At 39.9% G+C, this 24236-nt stretch overlaps 2 long non-coding RNA genes across 2 annotated transcripts; both read left to right on the top strand.

Annotated features, from left to right (window-relative positions):
- The first annotated feature begins 3038 nt into the window (after positions 1-3038).
- On the top strand, positions 3039-15756 carry LOC121066048. Its single transcript, XR_005817475.1, has 4 exons — positions 3039-3332; positions 4852-4960; positions 7694-7880; positions 15250-15756. It is a non-coding gene; the product is annotated as an uncharacterized LOC121066048 (long non-coding RNA).
- Positions 15757-19220: 3464 nt separating this feature from the next.
- LOC121065956 lies at positions 19221-23989 on the top strand. The gene is made up of 3 exons (XR_005817428.1): positions 19221-19370; positions 22968-23111; positions 23909-23989. It is a non-coding gene; the product is annotated as an uncharacterized LOC121065956 (long non-coding RNA).
- Positions 23990-24236: the final 247 nt, after the last annotated feature.

Raw genomic sequence — 24236 nt, 5'->3', positions numbered from 1 at the left:
ACCTATGGCCTGAGACATGGAATTCAGATGTTAATTTTTGTTGTTGGTGGTGGTGAAGGTCTTTTTCAGCTTTTGGGAGAGATAAAAAGAGACTCTACCTAGTTCTCTAGTGGGGGATTAAATCCATATGTGTGAATGATATTGATTTACAAGTTTAGCCTGCAGTCAGTATTCTGGAAAAGTGTGCAGGTAATCTTGCTTGTTTTCAGATGAAGCTGAAAGGGTGAAATGCTAGAGCTGTGGTGCGTGTGTCAAATTAGTTTTGAGATTAAGTTTTGTGTCTCAATGAGCAGTTGACAGCCATGAACATGGGACTATTCATTCATCAGAGAGAAAGCATTCTCCTCCTCCCCAAAATTGTCCTGTGTTCCCTACCCAAGTTCAATTTTACCCTGTACTTCACTCACAAACTATGACTACAGAATGCCAACAAAAATCCTGTCTATCAGTACACAGTGTTTCACACCTGGACTTGCAATCTAGGCTGAATGGTATTTCTGTTGGAGTTGTTTTCTTTTTTGTTGTTGTTGTTGTTGTTTTGTTTTTCCAGATGATACTGAAACATGCCTTTCTAATACTTGTTACTTGTAGGATGTAAATGAGTCTGTTAACATAGAATCACTGAAATCAAGGTTAAAATATTACTGAAATTGAAAAGGAAAATCCAATTATCTTTACTGTCTGTCTGTAAAGATACTTTTTTTTAAAGAATCCCTTTCTATCCTGCACAAGTGCACTCATATACATTTGCCCAGGAAAACTGTAGTATTAACCAGAGGGCAATAATTGTGGCTTCAATGTGGTAGATGGAAGTGTGGGGAAAAAAAAGAGAAAGAGAGAGATTAAAATGAAGATATCTACAAATACATTTGCTTTTATTTTTTAACTCTACATACCTCAGCTGGTTAACACTTCAGAGAAAGTCCATAGAAAATATATCTGCGCTACTGGTTAGTATTTTGAAAAAAGTCCATCATAAATACATCAAGCCTACTGGCTAACATTTTGGAGAACATTTGTTGCTTTTTAAACCTTGTGCCTAACATTTTCATTTTAGAAACAAACAGGAAAAATTGTTTCAGGACATTCCTGCTACAGGAGGGTTTATGAGACTGGCTTGGCTTTACCATGCTTCATATCAGGATGGACCCATGTGCCTGTACCTATGTCTCCCGCTTCTCCCCCCTCTCCTCCCTCTCCTTCCCCCCTCTCCTCCATTTTATCAGTTATAAATGAGAAATTAATTAGCAGGGCAGGTTTCTAGTGGCACTGGAAAGTTAAAGGTTTTAACTGCAAGTAGGGTAATGTCTTTGCTGTGTGCAAGGGCCTTTCTGGCCTCACAAAAGAGTTTGGGACACTTTGGGAGTTCGTGCTCAGCATCCACTCAGCTGGACTCTGATGGCTTTTTTGACCATCAACACTCACCCTTCCCACCTGGACATCTGGTCCCCAAGGACTTCACATCTACTACCAGCTCATTTTTTATGGGTCACTGAACAGCTACCACCCGGAGCCACCGTGGGTCATACTCTAGTTGCTGGTAATCCCAAAATGAAAAATCCCCTAAACTATCTAGCTATTTCATCCACTGGTAAGTAATCCTAATATATAGGCTTTTAGTCCAAAGGACCTCTCGAGTGGGACCAAATCATCCTTGCAGAGAAAATCGAAACAGAATGAGGGAATATTAAGATTTGTGACCACCAGCAATATTTTCATTTGTCAGATTTATAATAAAGATGATCAATAGCTGTGCATCGTTTGGATTGATCTAAGAGGATAAAAAGCAAATGTATCAATCATGAAATATAATCACCATTGTTTGAAGTATGCAGTGTCTATAGGTAGGTGATACATGAACATAAGACACCGTACATCATTAATGAGTTTAACATGGTAATCACCAATAATTACTGCAGTCTTCTCTCTCCAGCAGGCTGAGCACAGTGCTAGGAAAATAGGAAACTTAAGAGGTAACACAAATGAGAAGCAGAGCTGTTTGACATCAGGCAGGCTTTTAAGAGACCATGTCAATTGTTTGTTGCCAAAGTAATTTGAGAGTTAAACTTTCAAAATAATATCCAGCTACTGCTGTCTCAGTATGCTGTTGCTTTAGGAATATCCAGTACACACAGAATGGGGTTATTGTTTTTGGCCTGTTCTTGCTTAGTCTAGTGATGATATCTGCTTGTTTATTGCAGTTTTCTACACAGAGAGGGAGATCATCTAAATGACATCTGAAATATCATACCTACCTTTAAACAGCAGTTGCAAATGCTGTAATTACTTATTGCCCTGGAATATTTTTACGTTTAAATATGTAAGAAAATATATCTCGTATCTCCAGTATTAGTTTGTATTTTAGAACCACTGGGCTTCTAACAGAGTGGAAACTTTATTCTTTCAGTCATTCGTGTTGGGTAAATGCCCCTCTTGTCTGTGAGATGAGGCCATAATGCATTTAATCACTCAGCTGACATTGGTTACCTGAGCTGATACCACTTGGTACTTCTCTGGAGGTGCCAGGAAGATAACAGCCTTGTGCTGGGTCTTTGGCAAGACTGTTTTCACTCAGAGGGGTGTATTAGCTCCTCCACTAATTCTTTCATTGTTTCTGCAACTGAAACAATGAGTATCACAAGAGCGATTGCTTGAGCAACCTTCAGGAAAGTTATTATTATAATACTTCTGGGCTGATGTGGTGCTTGATGTTTCTTTGAAGTTATATTTTTTGTTTTTATTTTGAGGTGAGGGAGTTAGTTAAGAAATGTTAATTTATTAAATTCTTGATAGCTGGAGGATGTCCTTCTGTTAAAGCACCTGGTCATGGGTATGTTACTCCCAGTTCTACTTTTGTTTAAGAGTTTAATGATGTGTCCTCTTATTTATTCTTTTTATTCTAAATGTTCTAAGCAAATATATCTTTATGGCTACACACCAGCTCTCTGGCTGGCTATATGTTAGATTTAAAAAAAAAAAAAAAAAAAGAAAGAAAAGTAGGTTATTTTAGCGAAGCTAGTTTCTATCAGTAAAAGAGGATACTTGTGCTCCTATCTTCCTGTGTAAATGATTTCACGTTGTACTTTAGGGGCCATTCTCCTCCCAACACCAGTGATTCATACCAAAAATTTGTCTTGATACACGCTAAACCCAGAAAGCAAATTTGAAGGATAACTCTTATAGACTTATGATAAACTAGGGTTGTGGCAGGACCATGGAATTGGCTGTTTTTATTTACTTATTTATTGGAGTTAGTGTAATGAAAACCTGCACTTGGTTGAAGTGTTCTAATGCATGACAAGTGGCACTTCCACTGCTGCAGGCTCAATGAGGTAAAGTCAGTCTTGACTAATAATGTGATTTACATCTTCACTTCTGAAAGCTTTCTCCCTCTCCTGAGATGGTGTCATAATTTCATAATCTCCTATTCAAGTCCTGTTTCTTAACAGTTATATATTTTTTCCTGTGTTACCTTGATCTCATGTATCAAACTTGTATATTGTCAGTATCTTGTTTATGGCATTTGTGCCCTTTGTTAACTTGATCTCATGTAACAAATTTGTACCATGTCAGTATCATGTTTCTAGGATTTTTGCCCTTTAACAAAAGTAAAATAACATTAAGACATTTAAGAGTTGAAGAACTTAAAACAGGATGAAATGCTGTGATTTGTTAAAGGACTTGATCATGTAAAAGATGGGATTACAAGACAGATAAGTTAATATGCTCAGCAGGAGACAGACATATCAGAGGGATGTTTTGCTGTTCACTATAGCGTGATCAAATAAACAGTGAGAAGAGAAGACAGGCGGGGGGGGCACTAATTCAATTCACCATTTTTGTTTGGTAAATATTATTTTCTCCAGGTTGCTTCAGTTGCCTTGAGAAGACCTACCAGTCAAGAAGATGAATAGATAACACCCAGAGGAGCAGAATTCAGTATAGTTCCTGTCAGTTATCAAATTTCAAGTCCCTATAGGAAGGGATTTCCCTCTTGGTTGTGCCAGTAACACAGAGAGAAAAACTAGTTATGCCTGGAAAACCCCTTCTTGAAGATTAGGATTATGTGACTGGAGTACAGACAAATACATTGATGTTTTTCTCCAGGAACATCAGTGTAAAGTTGTTGCTCAGGCAGTATAAGGGGAGAAAATTCAAGGGAGAAAAATGTTTGCAGGGGTGTTCTTGTAGCATTCACCAGAGCACTGGAAAAGTGTATGGTGGAGAAGGTAAACAAAATTTACTGCCTGCCTTCATGAAAGGTTAAGCTAGTCATCTGACTTTTACTTATGCTCTTCCTATGTATAATCTTTTTCCTATTTTGTAATCATTTGTAATGCCAGGTAGCTTTATCTTCTAAGTTTACAGTAAGACATTTACTACATGGATGTTACTTCTAAAGAGAAATCCCTTATCCTTTGGAATTACACCTTATTAACCTTGGCCTAATTGTGGTCTTGAGCTGTCACTCATTTATTATTTATCTTCATACCCTTTAACCTGCTTCTCTATCCATTTTAACAAAACAAGGCCACCCTGGAGGCTTTGCCTTGTCTAAAACACATGCAGTTTTCCAAGCTGCAGAGGGCTTTCAGTGTTAATATCCAGCAACATCACCAATTTTAAGGAGAGCTTGGCTTGCTGCATTAAGTGGAAGCTTTGCTGAGCCCCTCAAGAATAAGCAAGCTCAAAGTTTGTTACAGACTACATTAAACCCCATTATCTTATCCTCTACTGTTTTACTGAGACTGATATAAAGTGATGGAGCTGGCTTATGGCTGCTTTTAATATATTTTTCTAAACTTTTTTTTTTCACTTAAAATTTCTTTTTTAACCATGTCTGTTTTCCAGTCTTCTTCAGAAGATGTGCCCATGAGCAGTTGCATTAGATCGAATAAGAGAGCAGCATATCATTGTATAGGAATTGGAATGAATGAAGCAGAGAAGATATCTGATAATGGTATGTCACCTACCTTCCAGTAACGTAGAGTTGTGAATGCTTGTGCCAGCCACTGCTGGGTCACACAACTCACTGTTACTACAGAGAATTTACTGTGTCAGCTGTATGAAACCAGTGAGCTGAATTTTGAAACTGGCATGGAGTATGTTCGATTCACATTGTCAAGGTTAAACTTCTGTTGTTAAGGGAAAAGGGAAAATGACCTTAGGAAATGGGCTTCAGGAAGGTTTGAATTTAAGATATTTCAGGAGTTTTATTAGCATGTTGTTCAGCTCTTAGTAACATGGTAAGATGTACAAGTAACAAGATGTATGGTAAGATGTATTTCTTGAAACCCCATGTTTAGTTCTGTCACTGGAGCTTTGCAAGAGTTGAGTCTTTACAATTTTTTGGAATGCATTGCAAAGCACTACAATTTGCAGTGACCCAAATACATCTTGTATTTAGCTTCTTCAGAAGGCTTTTGTGCATTTAAAAAAATATATATTTTATATTATAAATATATAAAATATATAAAATATATATTTTATATATTTTATTTATATAATTTGATATGTTTATATACTTTTATATATTTCATTACTTTTTTAATATTATGATGCATTTTGGGAACAGAGCACATCAGTTTTTGATATATCTAAAGTGTTGAACTGCTTCAATGTCACTTTTACCAGTATTCTGTAAAAGAAATAGGAAATGCTGACTGGTACATGGGTTTGTAATTGAAAAATACCATCTAAACATCTTTTTTTTTTTTTCTGTCAAACAGTTCTGCTCCTCAAACTTCCCCTGAACATGAGCTAAACCCCAAATGAAATCCACTTTATGGACAATTTAAGAGGCAAGAAATTATGGTATTTCTGTTCAATTTCAGAAAGATGGGACAGTCCCCTAAGGACCTGCATAGCCCTAGGTACAGAACTGGCTGGCACAGCATAGAGCAAGTCCCAGGGTGAGTCAACATGTGAACAATAGAGATGGCTGAGCCTGATGTGGGCAATGAAGCAAATTCCTGAAAATTCACCCCCAGCTGACAGGAATGTACCATGGAAGCAATTGTTTTTACCTGCTTCCTCAAAATCTGTGGAGTTTTCAGAGTTTGCAGGTTTCTCTGCTATTTACAGGTTAGAAAATATTACTGAGATCTAACCATGGGGGTTGTCATGGGCATTTGCCACCGCTTTCCAGCTGAGGGCAGCTTGTAATAAAGGCTGGATTAAAAAAAGAAAAAGAAAGTTGGGGGGGTGGAGGGGAAGACAATGAGCAAGGCAGGAAGAGAAATGTGTAGAGGAGACTTGATCACTTCATGAACATGAACTAAAGGCTACTTGTTACCCAGCAAGGCAAAACAGGTTTTGTTCCTTCATTCCTAAATGTGCTCCTTTTCCTTTGTGCTGCTACTGATGCTTCTTGGATCCTCAATAATGAGTCAACTTAGAGAGCAGATTTCTTTTTATTTTTCCCCCTTGTTATATACTTATCTGTCCTGCCCTCAAACATGGATCCAGACAGATCTCAGTGATAGTGTAGTCAAGAGGGAATTTGAGGGAAATGTCTACTTAGGAGATACAGGATACAGGGATAACATCTAGATATTTGGTAATATTTTCTATGCTATGAAATGACACAGTTTTTGTCAACCAGCCTTCAGAGGTGCCTGAGAAAAATTCTTTCTTAATTAGCCGAAGACTACTTGCTGAGCCAAGTGCAAAGCTGTCAGAGGAACAAGAGTTCTTCCCCATCCCAGGCAAGTGTCCTAATCACTGATCTATTCCTTAGTCTGGGGTGGAGATGTCTCTCCAAATTCCTGTGACGGAGATTCCTTTCCTGGTGAGAATTTCCTGTAGGGCAGCGTAGTCTCAGGTAATATCTTCATCTCCACAAATTAGCATTGGGTTTAGAAACAAACACCCTTTTGTTGGAGAACTCCTCCATAGGTTCCACCTGAGACCTGCGTTGTAACAGTATTTGGCAGCTGCTGCAAGGCTGTAGTAATGTCACCGCCTATCTGAGAACCTAGGCAAAAGGAAGGTGGTACTCTGCTTGGTGTGGTGTAGAAATAGCCCTGTCTCAAAGCCTGGCTCTGCTATACTGCATGTATAAATGGCACAATAGCAAAACCGTGACTGGAACGAGAGAACCTTGCTCTGATCAATTAATCCTTGACCCGTTTGCTTCTGTAGGTGGTTCTTTGGGGACCGACAAATAATGGATCCAATATTTGGATGCAATCAACACTGACATTATGAGAGTTAATAAAACTCATTATCCTCTGGCTTGTGTGCTCCCCATGGCAAGGGAAAGGATGTTAATTTAATGTGTTTTTTTTTTTTTTTTAATTAACTAACACTCTAAGTAGCCACAAGCCTATAGATAATGTTTAAAAAATGAAAACAGAACTTAGAGCAAAGCTGTTTGTGTGGCAAAAATCCTCAAAATTATTTTAGTAGCCAAACAGCCAAGAAGTTCCTTAAGTTTTGAGAGTTTGCCTTTGAGAGCATAAGATTAATTTAATTTCACTTTTCCTGGTTTCCTAAGGTAGTGAAACATAAAAACTAGATGAAATGTCATTTACCTGTGTTGGTTTTGGTGAAATGTGTGCATAAGCAGAGATCTGAAACTTATAGCTTATGACCAGTAAGGAACAAAGTGGAGCAAGCAAACAGCTCAGCAGTTACCCATTTGTACAAGATGATTTGTGTAAAATGGTAAAAGAAATCTCTGGTCCTACAGGATTTGAAAGCAGATGAAAGACTTTTCAGCATCTGCAGCTGAAGTGGAAGCACGAGGGATCTGCCTGGCTCAGATCTCCCCTGATCATTTTGCTGAAGAAGGTCACAATTCTGATGGTGTCTGGACTGTGCTAGTCACCTCTTGCAAACATTTATCTAAACTTCCATCACTGAAAGCTAAGCTACAGGTAAGCTCCTGGCTTGAGTTGATTGTGTAAGTGCTTCTTGTAGATAGTCACTGTAGATACACCTTCCTGTCCTACCTGGTTTATATACCTGTCAGGGGGTGGGAGGAATATCACGGTGAGGGTGCCTATTCTGGCTCTACTGACCACGGAGGGAGCCTGAGTGAGTGGGTCAGACCAGCAGCTTATCTGCTGGGTGCTGAACTGGTGAGGCAATTCCCACCCTTGTGTAGATGGGATCATTATGACTACTGATAAAACCTAAGGCTTTGATTAGGAGAGTTAAAACAGAAGCTTTCTTTGCTGCCATAAAGCAAAATCTGCTGGTGAAGCTTCATGCAAATGAAGGCCCCTAGAAGATTTTATCCAGAAGATTTTATCCAAAAGATTTTATCCTTTTTACCTATACTAACCCCACCATACATTCGAACTGTCAGAGTATTATTCTCTTTGGTCATTGTTTTGAACTTGTGACATGAGTTAGACTGCATAAAATCTGCTTCCAGAGCAGTGTATTCAGCTGTGGATTTCAGCTTTGTCTCCTACCCCCAAAGCCCAAAACGCACTGGCTGGAGTGACTGCCACAGCAGCCTGCTCTGCATCTCTTTGTAACACCCGTAGTAGCAGATACACTATCGCAATGGTTATAGTATACTAATGCATATCATTATTGAGAAGCAAATCTCAGATCAATACAAGCTGTCTTGATATCAATACATAAGTAATGTATAAAAATAAATATATATAATACAAAATATTGGAAGGAATAGACGTTCAAAAATGTCTGGGATAGTACAGTCTAAAAAGTTACTGCCTCCTAAATCGAGGTGCTTTAAACTACTTAAGTTCTGTACTATGGCAATTTAGGAGCATGCAAACAGTCTAGCCCTGCATTTCAGCTGAGGGTATGGTAATTTTGACTTGGATTGCCATCGTTTAACCTGTTCCAGGTAGATGGTTTGTGTTTCTGACCAAACCCTGTCTGTACCCTAAGGACTAGATAAGCACAACTTTGTCATTTCAGATAGCTCATCTGCCCAGGACAGACTACTACTCAAAATTTGGTGACATCAATAGGCTCCTTAATGAATTTGGGCCCAAAGATACTATCACAGAAACATGCCTTGTCAAAGGTGTCAAAGCAGCGTGTTACTGACCTAGCAACTCTTTGCATTCTCTAGTTCCACTTAGAGCTATATGGTGCATCCTCGGGAAAGGAAAAGTCAGCCTTATTTTGGTGACTTCAGTTTGCATAGATTTAAATCAGAGTATTGCATCCACTGTAGTTTAAGTATCTTGTGTTATTTATAGGCACAAAACCAGAGTTGTTTAAAAATGAGCCTTCACAAACTTTGTGTTTGCAGTCTGTTCTGCTATCGGATCATCTGTCACTGTCTCTCTGCCTTTCCCCTCGGTATTCCTGATCCATTCATTGATAAATACCTCATGGGCATCTCAGAACAGAGATCTATCCCTTGGCAAGTACAAACACTTTATTTACAGTGTCTACTGATACACCTGCTACCACATGAAGTGTTTAATATTTCTGTGATAGAAGAAGTCTTAGTAACAATACTTTACAGCCAGAGGACTAATAAAACTACTTTAACGCTTAAATGCGTTAAACCAGTTGGTATAATGCATTAGACTGAAACTGGCAATGAAGCTGAAATCCAATTGAGGTCAGTTCTTTTTATATGTTGTTTCTGTTTAAGGGCTTTAAGACACTGCCAATCAACTCTAATTGCTCTAAACAGTCTGCATTAAGTGTGATTACCCCGTTGAATTCCCACTGTTGTTAGGGTCTTTATTTTAGCAAAAAGTCTAAGCACTTATCAGATCTTCCTAACAAAACACTTTAGCCGCAGCCCAATACCTTAACCCTGCTGTGCTATTGTCTACTTTCAACTACATCCTGCGTCTAACTATACCATCTTTGATGGATCTATGTAAATACGGACTGAAAAGCCCCAGCGAAACCTTTTGTTAAGTAAATATGGAAATCTAAATAAGGACACAACACAAATGATTTCATCGTAAAGCTTGTGTATGGTCCGACTTTACACAACAGAATTATTTGCATGCCTTAAAAAAAAATCTGTGTTATCAAAATTTTATAAATATCAGTGAGACAAATTTTTGGTTGCATTGGTTTATGCAAGCCTAGCTTCTAGGTGCCAGAAGTGATGGTCAAACAGTAATACAGAAGTACAAATTATAAATAACAAGAATATATTTTAAATATAAAAGCATTTGCTTTTGTGAAATAAATATTTATTTCACGTTTTTCTAATGAACCACAACATGCAATATCATGGTATGGAATTTTGCATGCACGGGTACTAATATATTTCACAAGGTCCAACTGATTTCTCCTCATACATTGTTCTCTGGTAATATCACTGCCGTTCACAGATTGGGAAAAATAAGATGGGCAAGCCTGAGCTTGTTAGCTTGGTTAAGATAAGCACAAGCAAGAATATAGAAATTAAGTTCATCTACAACAGTGGTCTAATTTGAGGATCAAGATTTCTGCACTGTCTTCCACATTAATGTAAAAACTGGTCTATTTTAAATCCCATTAATATGAATGTAAATATCCTGATAGGAAAAATTAGAAGTATGGTATAGGTGCTTGTCTCTCTCTGCGGGCTGAACCAGTTTGGGAAGTTCCCTGCTTATGTTGCCACTGGAATTCCTACTCTCATGGTGATTTTGTTTGCAGCATTGCTCACAGACTGTTGCATGTGCACAGCTTCGTGGGCTGTCATCTGCACTATACAAAGTGAATTGTGTGAGGACAAAAGAGGTGAAAAAATGAGAATCAGGAAATTCTCAAGCACTTTTACTACCAGAGAAAATGGTGGTATAACTATATTCACGGTTTCGTATAAATTGTGCAACTACTCTTCCTGTCCATTCCTTCTTTGCTGTCATCTTCTGCCTTTGGGGCCAATAGAGGAACCTAAAAAGCCTCTAGCATGTCACCACAGTATATCAAACCTCTTTGATATAGATAACTGTGTTATCTTGAACCACTGGTGTAACAAATGAATTGTGTACTCAGTGTTGTGTTAGCTTAGACCACTGGTGTAATGAATGAATGGTCAACTCAGTGTTATCCTGGGTATTTGGTGGCTCCTACTGGATTCCATGGATATCAGCATCTGAACTGGATATTCACCAGGAAGCAACAAGTTCCCTCCAGGTTCTCAGTAAGTTGATTCAAACTTGTTTCACAACTTTCATCCCACCAAAGCCTTTAATGTTCAGTTACAAGCCTTCATTTCACTACCTATAAGCCACCTATCCATTTTATTTTTGAGAAAATGTATATGGACACATTCCTAATATGCTTGATGAAAAACAGAGGGAATTTCACAGCAGAAATAATATCCCCCTGCAGTCCTTCTTTACGCCCATTTCAAGAATTTTTGGATTCAGTAGAGAAACATGTACAAGAAATTATGAGATAGTTTTTTTTTTTAATTTTTTTTAATTTTAGTATTTAAAAGGTACCCTGTTAGTATTCTCATGAATGTCGAAGTAGTAGACATATAGTGTTATCTTGGTCTCAGACTCAGCAGTGAGCGGGCATAATCTATTGTAAAGTGCTATCTGTTAAGATACTCTGTGGCTTCTTACAGTGAGTGGATTAGCACTGTATGATAAATCAGTTCAGGAACCAGAGTTAGCCTAAAGGCTCTGTGAAAACACAATATTTGAGAGTCTCTTGTCCCAGGGACCTTTCAATGCAAATGCATGAGATAAGTGCAGAAGGAGGAAAAGGAAGTACAGCGAGCAATGGGATGGCAGCAGCCATTGTTAGTTACAGTGGCTTGAGGTGGGCAAAGCAGGGGGACAAAATTTAGAGAGAGAGGTTTAGAATGGACAGTCAGTCAGCCAGCAGAAAGAAGTGAAAATATGCACACAGATGTAAAGATGTCTCTGGATGTTCAGTAACTCCTGCTTTGGCTGCTTTTGCAATTCCTTGTACTGCCTGAATCCTAGTTGTACCCCACATCATGTAATATACGTAAGGGACATCACATTTTCTACTGCTTGTACAATAGGTGTCCATAGATGCTCCTTCTTTCCTTCTTAACTGTCACCCTTCCCTCCCCCTGCAATAGTCCATCCTTTGACTTTTTTGTATTTTCCCCCTGGGAAGTATCTATCTGCTTGGAATTTGGCCATAGCCTACATTCAGAAAGTTGTGCCTTCTTATGCAGGCAGCACTTTGTACTGTGATAACTTTATTATTTATATATGTGAAGTCTTTCTTATGTACTGCCTGCTGGATGTTTAGATGTTCAGGGAATCCTTAGAATGAAAATTGCATCATGTGATAGATTAAAAAAGCCAATTTTCTCATAACAATGAGTAATATGTGAGTAGAGGTTTATGATCTTTTCTTTGTGAATTGAAACAATGTCTAATTCTAGAAATTAAGTACAGTTACTTGCTATTTGTGAAGACAACATAGTCTTTTAAAACACATCTCAAAGATTTCACTACTTTAAATTATACAATGGACTATAACTTGCTGTACTCTTAAGAAGTCTTTGTTGAGTGAGGAAGTTTTAAAGTAGCTGTTAACTCTCAGTTACAAGTACTTACGTATGAATGATCAACTCCTTTCCTCACTCTCCAGTGTAACCTCATTAAAAATATCCTCCACACAAATAACTACTGAAAAATTAAGAAGTTAAAGACCCACAGCAAACGACACCAAATCAAGTGCAGAGGTTGCCCACAGAAGTAATACTGTGGAACGTAAATAGTCTCTTTGACTTTAGAAAGGCTGATTATTAGCTAAAGGTCTAATGCTAGTCCTGCAGTTTACCCTTCTTTTTGGACTCCTATGCCTATTTTTTCCTGCTGTTTTCCAAAAAGCCAAGAAATCTTATAGACTCCAAGGGCAAACAACCACTTAGTCAAACATGTGGATTTTATCCATCCATATCTGTCTGAAAAGGGTGTGTGCAGCTCAGCACATTTCCACGATCTTACAGGATGGAGCATCAATTTGCAAGGGCAGAACACCAAGGAGTGTACATGTTCCCTTTTCCCTGGCACATGGTACAACTTGGCCAAGTAGTCTCAACATAGATTAGATTGAGTGGTTTGACCATCCAGTACTTAGAATACCACCAATGATTATAAGAAGTTTGACTTCTATCTGTTTGACTTGTTATGACCCTATGTAACATAAGGCTATAAGGCTGTTTGTACAACCACACTGCTAATGGCAGTGGTTCCTTAAACAGGTCTTTCATCTGAAGGATTAACAAAGTTCTTTAGAAGAGATTAAACTGGTTTACAAAACTAATTTTGAGTTGATGTGTATGATACTTAAATGTATTTTCTTTAAAAACACATATTTTCTTACCTTACATATGAAAACTTTCTGCAAGTTTAATGTGAAATAGTGGATAGGCCCTTTTTGGTTTTTATTCAGTTTAATTGAAAACAGTAGTTTTTTCCTCCCTTGCCTTTCTATGATTTTCAACATGGTATTAGAGGCCATGACATTTTAACCAAAAACATATTTTATTTCTTAAATTTCATCTGAAAACTCACAGTTATTAAGAACAATGAATACCAAGGGGTGCCTCACTTGTTGGGTGTTAAAGCTCAGTAAAAATAAATAAATAAATAGAATCAGCCTTCTGGCTGAAAATACATGAATGTTCATGTTGTAGTCATGCTGAAAATGCTAAATGACCCTTCAGTCTTTGCTGCGAAACACTATCTATTCAATTAATGGGCCATAAAATGATTTAGATAAAAGACAAGCCTGAAATGTCTGTAGAAATCCAAGAGAGGAAAGCTAATACCACCTAATTTCTCAAACTTCAAGGATATAAAAGGTTTAGGAAATGTAAAACATCACTTGCACAGGATTCTGCATAACACTTTAGGAAACCAGAAACTACAAACTGAAAGGGAAGAAGAAGTCCTATATGCGGTAGTCCAATATCCTATATGCGGTAAAACACATTAATGCTTGAACACGTGCGCTGTCATTTTCCAGCAGCACTACATTTAATACACTTTTCAGCTAGGATGACTGAAGAACAAAAAGGTCAAGTGATCTGACCGCAGATGTTGGTCAATGGCTTTGTGTGATTGGAATTATCACTTTTCTGGCTCCCACAGACCACTATGCCAGGATCTCTCATAAAAGCATCTTTTTTTTTTTTTTTTTTCAATCTGTGAAATGACTTCTCAGATGTTGTGCTTATTATGTCATGATAAAACTGTAATTTGTATCTTTATTAATATATATGTAGAAAAAGAAAAAAAAGAAAAAGCAAAGAATTGGTTTTCAGTGATTTAGGCAGTTTTGAAGATTCCATCCTATAGTTGCTAAAGTTGTAATATTATCCCAGTACTGCAGCAAACTAGTTGAACCTTAATAACCCTTTTTTCCTTGCACAAGTATTTTTGTCCTGAAAGGTCTTATAGTATAGTAGTCCTTCTACTATCAGTAAGCCGATTTGCTTTCAGTTATGCACCTGTATGGAGATTTTGACTATAGCTTTCCTGTATCAGGTGCAAAGAAACTGACATTTAATCTTTACTAGGTCCCTCAAGTGGATGCTGCACAGTCTTAAAGAGTGGGTAGTTACAATGTACAGCAGAGGGAGTCATAGTAACTCCCCATTGCCAGACATTTCATAGCAATAAGCTACTGCCAGCGCCCTACGGGTTTTATGATGTTTACCTTGGCTGACTCAAAATCATAGAATAATTTGAGCAAAACTAATAATTTCCCAGTTCTAATTGTACAGATAGGAAAATGTAGATGCTTCCAACCAGAAAAATAACAATTAGCAGTGGTAAGAAGCCATTTGTACTGCACCTAAAAATATGATCCTCGACTATCACAGCCCTGAAAAGTGTCCCACTGAGTCACACATAATTGTGTCAATATCTCACTATAAATATAGAGGCATAAAAAAGTCTCAAAATAGTTGTAAAGATGGTGGAGTTTGGGTAAACTTAAATTCTGTCATGATTGCAGTAAATTTAATAGGGGTTTATTGCATTAGGAGATAAAACCCAGTGAAGTAGATTTCTCTGCCCACTGGGCAAGTGCAGTAGTACCTCTGCTTGGTGAGAAGCTGCCTTTCCTTCTGAGGGAGCAAGGGCTGGGGACTTTCTCCTCTATTCGCACAACAGTTCATGTGCAAACTGCAGCAATGTAAAATCTCTGAGGCCTTTTCCTCTCTCAGATGCAGGTACAATTGAACAAGAAGTTCAGAAGTCACTAGGAGAAGTGAAAGGACTGGCAGGTAGACAGATATTATTATGGACAGATTACTGTCTCTGCTTAGTGATTACATATTTTTTTTCTTGCCAACAGACTGAAACTTTTTATATGACTGTGTAAGAAAGAGCATGGATCCAGGACACCACATCTCTTGGTACATGGGAAATATTGAAAGGTGTGTAGGCTGTTGTGGGCTTGTCTACCGGAACGACTGGCCTTCAATAGCTATCACCAGTGCATGAAGCTGCTGTGGTGATGATGGCAGGATCATTTCCAGGAAATCTCTCTTCTCAGGCGGTCTACTCCAAATGTGTTGTCAAGAGAAGGCTGTCAAGTTACTCCTGAAAGCTTAAAGGCATTCCTTTGAGAACTGGAGGGACAAGGGGACAAATGATGATGGTATGTCCTTTCTTTGATGGCAGTTTAAATTCTGTAGCATTATTCCATGGCAAGTGCTATGGCCGAGGAAATGTTTACTGGCACTAATGCTCTCTTAAGTTGTGATGAGCAGCCTTATTGCTTGTGCTGTTGCCATGTGGGAGCTCATGGCTCAGCAGGGCTGGACCTATTCAGACCCTGTATGTTTGCTGAGGTGCTGTAGCAGCCAGTGACACGCTAGGCAGTTCTCCGATGTGTAAACCTAGTGGTCAGACTGATGGGATGCAGGTAAGTTCTTGGTTTTACAGTAATTAAAAAAAAAACCAAGGAGCTATTCACAAAAGCATCTAGGTCAAATTAAATATGTTTGTATTAAGTCCTCCATCATTTTTAATTATTTGTCTTCACTCACTGTGCAGTTGTTGTATGCGTTGTTCTGCAGAGGTGAATTTCTGTAGTGTGTCAGCTGATCCTTCTTTTCCCTTGCCTATGTTAGCCAGCAGAGTTTTTGTGCTTGATTATTTAACATTTGCAAAGCTCGTCTGAGCTCTTTGAAGCACAAAAACTGCCAATTACTTCAAGCCATGGCTGCTATGGTCTACAGTGTTTCTGAAGTGTATGCTACTTGTTTTTTTTTACTATTCAGGACAACTGAAGATCATATGAAACTTTATTTAGAAGAAACTAGCCACGGTGCTTTGCTTATAATTAGTCAGCAAGCAACATTTCTGCAGGAAATGTCAAATTGTGCAAGATTTGACTTTTTGATATGAAAAAAAAAATAGACTGAAACCAGCAGATTGTTTGGAGTATGCTGTTTGTCTGCACTGCACTGCTATGATCTTCTTGATAAGTATTATCTGGGTGAATGTTTGATGGAAACTGGCACAGTCTGCCAAGAAACTTACCCAGATTTGGCAGAAGTTTCTGAACATGAGGTGCTTCCAAAGAAACACTTGGGTGCAGGGTGTCTATGCCCGTCCATGCCACTGGGCTGTGTTTCTGACGCCCTAGTCCCACTCCCTGTGGATCTCATCTTACTGGAAAAGCACTGAGAACAGAAATTACTTTACAGTGCAGAGAGTGGCACCTGTAGAAGTGCACCCACAGTGTGCACTAGACTGTAAGACCAGTAGGACACACTGGCTGGAACAGGAGGATAGAAAGACCAGCAGGCAGAAAGCAGAGATGTGGAAGATGCAAGGAATTCTGTACTGTCTACATGTACAGGGCCACCATATCTCACACACACAGGTTTGCAATGCGAGAGCAGCAGTATGAGAGCTGAAATCTACATAGACAGCTCTTTTACCTTCTCTGAACTTTTAAAAAAACTGAAGTAATTTTATTTTCTTGTTCCTGCCTTTCTTCAAGTGTATTTGCACATATACTTTAAATTAACCCTTGCTCTCTGAGGATAAATAACTTTACTTTAGACCTTCAAGTGGAGGCTTCATCCTGGAGGCTGAGGAGTCTTGATGGGAGCTGGGCTCTAAAGGGCATGCTTGTAAGCTAAGCAGTAAAATTCAAAATAGCTATAAAAAAGAGTGGAAGCGTCATGTTATATTGGTATAAACCATCAATTTCTTTCCTTTATTTCATAACATGAATTTCTGTTATTAGCAAGACCTTTCTGTCTTTTAGGTGACGTAATATTGCCCTCTCCTGGTCAAATATGGAAATTACCTTTTTTTTGTTGAGTAGAGCGCAGTCAACTCTTGTTCATGTGAGCCGATGGGATAGCAACTGCAAAACACAAGTCAAATGAATTTGGCATAATATGCAGCTGTGCTAACTGCAGAGTGCGGGAAGCACCAGCCTCACCTCTGTACCCGTACATCTCAGCACTGCAGGGATGCACCAGTGCAGGTCACCGCACCTTGGTGTGGCTGAAAGTATCGAGCACTGGTGCCTCTTCAGTCCAGGAACAGCTTATTCTCAGCCTCATAAATCCAGGACCTACATAACAAACAATGGACTGCACAGAATTTTTCCTGTGCATAAACTGTATTGGGTTTGCATGGCAAGGTTTTGATAGCAGGGGGACTATAGGGGTGGCCTCTGAGCAGAGCCCAGCAACTGCCCCATGTCAGATCAGAGCCAGCTCCAGCCAGCTCCAAAAGGGACCTGCTGCTGGCCGGAGCTGAGCCAGGGAGTGAGGCTGGTTTGACCTCTGAGAGAGCAGATTGAAGGAAGAAAAACAACTGTTGTGCAACAGCAGCTGGGAGAGGGGTAAGAACCAGCCCTGCAGCCCCCAAGGTGAGTGCAGCAGGAGGGCAGGAGGTGCTCCAGGCACGCAGCAGCAGTTCCCCTGCAGCCTGTGGAGAGGCCCCTGGTGGAGCAGGCTGTCCCCCTGCAGCCCATGGGTCCCACATGGAGCAGATCTCCACGCTGCAGCCCCTGGAGGAGCCCCCGGTGGAGCAGGTGGATGTGGCCTGGAGGAGGCTGCGGCCCATGGAGAGCCCCCGCAGGAGCAGGCCCCAGGCCGGAGCTGCAGCCTGTGGAGAGGAGCCCACGCGGGAGCAGGGGGTCTGGGGGGAGCTGCCACCCACCCGTGGGGGACCCGTGCTGGAGCAGTTTGCTCCTGGGGGATGGACCCCGTGGTGGGGACCCATGTGGGAGCAGTTCTTGAAGAGCTGCTGCCTGTGGGCAGCCCCCGCAGGCTCAGTTCGGGAAGGACAGCATCCCGTGTGAGGGACCCCACGTGGAGCAGGGGCAGAGAGGGACCGTGAAGGAGCGGCAGAGATGCAGTGTCAGGGACTGACCGCAGCCCCCATTCCCTGCTCCCCTGGACCACTTGGGGGGAGGAGGTGGAAGAGGGTGGATGAGGGGAAGGTGTTTTTAGTTTGCGTTTAGTTTCTCACTGCTCTAGTCTGCTAGCGATAGGCAATAAATTAAATTAATCTCCCTATGCTGAGTCTGTTTTGTCTGTGACAATAATTGTTGCGTGATCTGCCTGTCCTTATCTCAACCCTTGAGCCCTTTTCATTGTATTTACTCCCCCTTCCCCTTTGAGGAGGGGGATTGAGAGGGCAGTTGTGGTGGAGTTTGACTGCCCAGCTGAGTAAAACCACCTTATAAACTCAAGCACATACTGCAAATATTGATGAATTAATGTTTCTAGTCCCAAGTTCTGCAAAGTCTAACTTAAGCTCCTAAAAATCAGAAGAATGACATTTATGAACTGTTATGTTTTTTTTTAATTCCTGTCTTCTGCTTTCTAAGTGAGTTTTCTGAGGTACGCTTCTATATATATAAAAAAAAATCCCTACAATTTTCATGGGAAAAGATCTTGTACTTAAGAAGATAAAAGGTCAGAATGATTGGTTTGAAGAGATGAGTCATGGTAAAGAAAATCAGATCCTGAGATCCGTATTAAAACTGAAAAAAAATGGCAGCATCATCTGCATTAGTAAAAACAAAACAGAAAAAAAAAACACAACGATGCTATTCATTTACACCTGAGGTCAGTTTGTCCCTGGTCATTGGCTTCTTTGTCGTTTAGCACTGTTTTTTAAAGTTTGTAGGAAAATATTCTATGTAAAGCAATGGTCATTGCATATTTTTGAACATGCCAGCCTGGTTGAATGAATTTCTGGTTTGTGTCTTACTTTTGTAGTATATAGCATTATTTAAATATTTAGTAACGATAATTTTAAAAAGGCATTTTTTATCATTGAAGAAGTAGAGAAAAGCTTGGAAACAACCCAGGTGCAATGGAGATGGTTGCTTTTGACTGAAGCCATTCTGCAAGTAGCTGAAGAAGGAAGTCCTCTCCTAGCAAGGGACACTAGGTTTTCTTCCTCTATTGGAGTTGGCCAGCCAACACTACCAAGGTATGCCCAGGAGACACTGAGGCTTCTGCCTTTCAGAGAGTTTTTGCCCTGTTGTCACCAAGACTTTTCACAAGCTCCTTGCCTGGGGAGATGGAGCGGCTGAGACTTTCACCACCCAGGCTGCAGGTCCTGCACAAATGACTTAAAACTTTGTGTCTTAAAAACTCATGGCTGTTAAAAGTCTTCTAGCTAGCAGGGCTCCTCTGGTCCTGGCTTACGGAAAGGCCTTCTTGCATTGTTCATCCTGGTTTTAGCTTCTGAGGAGCTGAGCTGTTGTTTCTTTTTAAGCAACCTTCTAGACAAGAATATGTGCAACGAATCATGTTTTGCAGTGCTCAGAGCTCTGAGGGAGCTCAACATGTACAAACGTGTGCGATGAAGCCAGTGCTTTAGTGATTTACCTGCCCTTGTACCACTGCTGTGTTAACCAAACCTCATATGCTTTTGTTTTCTGCTTATATCCTTCAACACTTAGAAAGTCATTTTTCCTGGAACTGCTGGGATGAGTGTTCAGGCAAATAATATTGTTGCATACACACAGATTTCTTGACCTGTGGCTGTTCTGTGCTACTGAGTAGTACTGGCTTGTTTTACCCATTCGCCAAAATCCTTGGGTGAAGTCAAAAATCTCATATATTTCTCTATAAAGAAAACAAACAAACAAACAGACAAACTCAGTTTTGGGAAAACACAGTAAGTTAGCGTAGTCTTATTAATGAGTTTTGTTTGCCTGAAAGGGCTTTTTAACAGAAAATGAATATGAAACCATTTCTTGAAGCAGCCTGTTGACATTGCATATGATTTTTCAGAAGCAAAGTCAGCAGTCTAAATGCTGCTTAGAAGAGGATAAGAAGGAAAAACATAGAGCTAGTAATAATTTCAAAAGAGAACTTGTAGTTGACTCAAAAATAGGAGTCTTACACATAGAGATTTATAGCCAGCCAGTGGAAGGAAGCCTCTGGGTCACTCCATGGTGCAGCAGCATGGACATTCTCCCACTGGGTGCTGGCCACTGCTCTGCCGCACCTCTATGCAAACTCACCCAGAGGAAGGAGCCTGGCAGGCTGCCCAGAGGACAGAGCTGTGGGGCCTTCTGGGATGTACCCTGAAAAGAGCCTTATCATAGAATCACAGAATGGCTTGGGTTGGAAGGGACTTTAAAGATCATCTAGTCCCAAAGGGAGCTGCTGTGCACCAGGCATGTGTAGGGTCTCCCTGTCAGTATGGAAATAGATTGTGAGAGTTTTCTCTGGAGTCAGAAAAATAAGGGAGAAAAAGAAGAGATCTGGAGTTATTTTTTGTTGTTGTTTCATTCCTTGTAAATTTCCTCATCCTTTTTTTCTCCCAAACAGCTCCAGATTTTTGCTGCCTTTTAAATGCAGTCAGGATCTGGAGCCAAATATATATTGCATTCGTTCAGGAGCTGGAGCCAAACATGCATTGCATCTATTCAGGAGCTGGGCTCTGTCATGCAGGCAGGACATTCTTCCAAATGGCTTTCAAATCCTTTAGGACTCTGAACTACTTGTTCAAAGCCACTCAACTTGTTAAATATAGTTTGACCTTTATTTATGGCACTGGCAGAAAATGTAACACTCTCATCATTAGAGTTGAGTGTATCATTCAAATGTGAGATTGCAAAGTTATTTGGTGACTTAAATCACGGTGTTGGCATGGAAATCTCTACAGGTATTCAACTGTATGTAGGTCATTGGTTTTGCTTATATTTATTCATATGAAACCTGACCTTCAAGCTGTGTGCATGCAGAATCCCCACTGGTGTTTGTAGGCTTTCTGGGCCAGTGAAGTCCTGCAGAACCACATCTCAAAGGCCTCTGCCTGGAAAGACCTTTGCACTGAGCCTGGCAGTAGCTAAGAGACTCAATGTGAACACAGATGTCCCACCATGTTTGTGTGTACAGGTTAAAGAGATGTCTGCTAGTTGCAGTGACATGATGAGAAAGACGAAGTTTCTCCTCTTTACTATACACCTAGGGAGGAAAATCCCTGGGCACCAGCACATGCTGGGCGCCACCCAGCTGGAAAGCAGCTTTGCAGAAAAGGATCTGGCAGTCCTGAGAGACGCCGAGTTGAACAAGAGCCAACAGTGTCCTTGCTGCAAAGAAAGCTAATGGTATCCTGGGCTGCACTGGACAAAGTGTTAGCTCAAGGGAGGTGATCTTTCCCCTCTACTCAGCAGTGGTGAGGCCACACCTGGAGTGCTGGGACCAGTTCTAGGCTTCCAGCATGAGAGAAACATGGAGAGAGTCCAACAATGGCCCATGATAATGAAGGGACTGGAGTACCTCTCTTATGAGGAAAGGCTGATAAAGGTGGCACTGTTCAGCCTGGAGAAGAGGAAACTCAGGGGGATCTCATCAATGTCTATAAATACCTAAAGGGAAGGTGCAAATAGGACAGGACAAGTGGCAATGGGCACAAGCTGGAACACAAGAGGTCCCCCCAGGACATCAGGAAGCGCTTCTTTACTGTGTGGGTATCTCAGCACTGGAATAGGTTGCCCAAAAAATGTTTTATTTGCAGGACCTGTTCCACTAAACTCTCAGAAATTGAAAGTTTCAGAGTAACTATTGCTGACTGCAGCATTCATTAATCACAGATGGTGTGCTTTTCACACAGGTGAAATGGGGTCACTGCACATTTATATAAATTATTATTATTATTATTTTTTCCCCGAAGATTAAGAGTCTAATTCTCTCTCTCCCCAGAACTAGTTAGATTTTTTGTACTTCCAGCTGATCAGTGTGGTGTGGCTCCAGAGACAAGTTTGATATATGCCTTAAACAGAAACCTGGGCTAACTCACTAGAATGGATAGCAGATCTAGGTAAGACAGCAGATCTACAGGAAAATGTTCATATTCTTCAAACACCAGATCAACTTGTAGCTATTGCAGTTTTAATTAACTACTCCAAAATCTTCCTTGGTGAAATATATCCAGCATGTCTTCAGACCAAAAAAAAAGTTTTCTTATTTATTTAATTTTAAATCAGGTATATAAACTTCTAAGCATTTTCTCCAGTAATAGTTTTTATTTGATATTGCTGCTTTTACGACATCCTCCCTGTTAGTTCAGTCTTCTGAGATCATGAGTTGTACATGGCAAACATGTCTATTCCAGGTAACATACAGGCAATATGCTATGCAAATGTGTTGCTGAGAGCGTTGTTACCACTGTGTCATTAGGCTGTTTAGCAGCTCTCACCCACATATTTCAGAACAGCAAAGACTTCTGGACCGGATGCCCAACATTCTAGATCTAATAAATGGCAAAATATAGTAACAGATAGAAATGTGTCTGGTATTCATTCTTGAATGGTGTTTGTATTAGTGAAAATGCCAGGGTTTGTACATCTTTCAAGAACAGCCAAGGGACTGCGAACAACTGCCCCACTAAGAGCAGCTGCTGATTTTGTCAACATGTCTTTTCATGTCTTTATTTTCTTAGTCAGCGTAGTACAGATGGTTCAAATATTTAGCTGCAGGTACAGCTGCAGGTGGAGAAGGAAGGGTATATTTAATGCAATGCAATCACTTTCCAATCTATTTAAAGAGGGTTATCATTGTTTCTTATCAGTCAGCAGGAAGAGGGGAAGAAAGGACACCAGCACTTTCTGAAATAGAGCAGAAAATTGGGGTCGTTCTCTTCTTACTGTCCTGTCCTGTTCAACAGTGCACACTCAAACAAGCAGAAGTGTTCATATTTCTGGAACCTACTCAGGTAAGAGTTAGGGAAAATGAAATAATAGCACAGTAGTGTAATAAGTTGATAGGAAAGAGCTGTCAAAGTAATTAAGACTGGGTTGTAGACCACGATAATGAAAGTCACCTGCAGCCTAAGCACAGAAAGGGGAAAGTTTTATAAGGACAAAAATATTTTTCCAATCATGCTATAAACTTTAGTTCTAAACAACAGCAATATGCCCATTCATATGTACTGTAGGTATAATGAAAACATTGACGTGGGTGCTGGACATATGTACGAGCAGGCAGCAGATGACAATTGTGAGATAGATGTATACTTTTAGTATGGAGATCACATAGAGTATATATGCAGCCAGTACACTAAAGAGATAGTCTTCTTGGGGCATATTCAGGATCTTTTTTTCTGACTTGCTGTCTTTGCTCCTGAATGCAATTCTCTGCTGTAAACCTGGACATCAGGTCCTAGGTGAAATGTATTTCTGTGTCCCTGCTGTGTGTGGACATTTCACTGAGGCCAGCTGTAGAATAATTGCAGGGATGGGTCTATGGCACGTGGTCTTTTTTGTTTGGAGTGGATTTGATGACTTGTGCAGGAACACAGCATTTATTCCAAAAAAGAAATTAAGATTAAAAACACAGGATAGAAGCTATAACTGCAAAAAGGCATCTGAGATCTTTCCCTTTTCTTTCCTTCTGAAAAATATTTGAACTCAAAAAATTATGTCAGATTATCTCCAATATAAACTATTATATATAAATAATGTATAATTATTTCTAAAATAAAAATCATTTGTTTCATTTGCATATTTACAGCATTTCAGATTTTTGGATGATGAAAGAGGAGAAAAAGCTTCAGTTGGCACTTACATTTTTGACATCGAAGCTACTCACATGTAAGATCCAAATTAAAAGAAAATCAGCTTGTTAAGAAAAATATATGGACATTTTTTTAACACTGAAGCAATTGTTTACATTTTGGCTTTGGCAAGGGAACCCGTAAAGCATCTGGCTGTTCAGTTTTCCTGCAATGCAGTATGTTTCTGTAAGGGACTCTCAGAACAAAAGGCCAGAGACAGCCAAGAAGAGAGAAACCACAGAAGAGAAAGCTCGGTAGGCATCATGGAACAGCACTGCTGGCAGC

The sequence above is a fragment of the Cygnus olor genome, chromosome 2 (genome assembly GCF_009769625.2).
Source record: "Cygnus olor isolate bCygOlo1 chromosome 2, bCygOlo1.pri.v2, whole genome shotgun sequence".
NCBI classification, from domain to species: Eukaryota; Metazoa; Chordata; class Aves; order Anseriformes; family Anatidae; genus Cygnus; species Cygnus olor.
The sequence above is the reverse complement of the archived record's forward strand: the minus strand, read 5'-3'. Positions and strand labels throughout refer to the sequence as shown.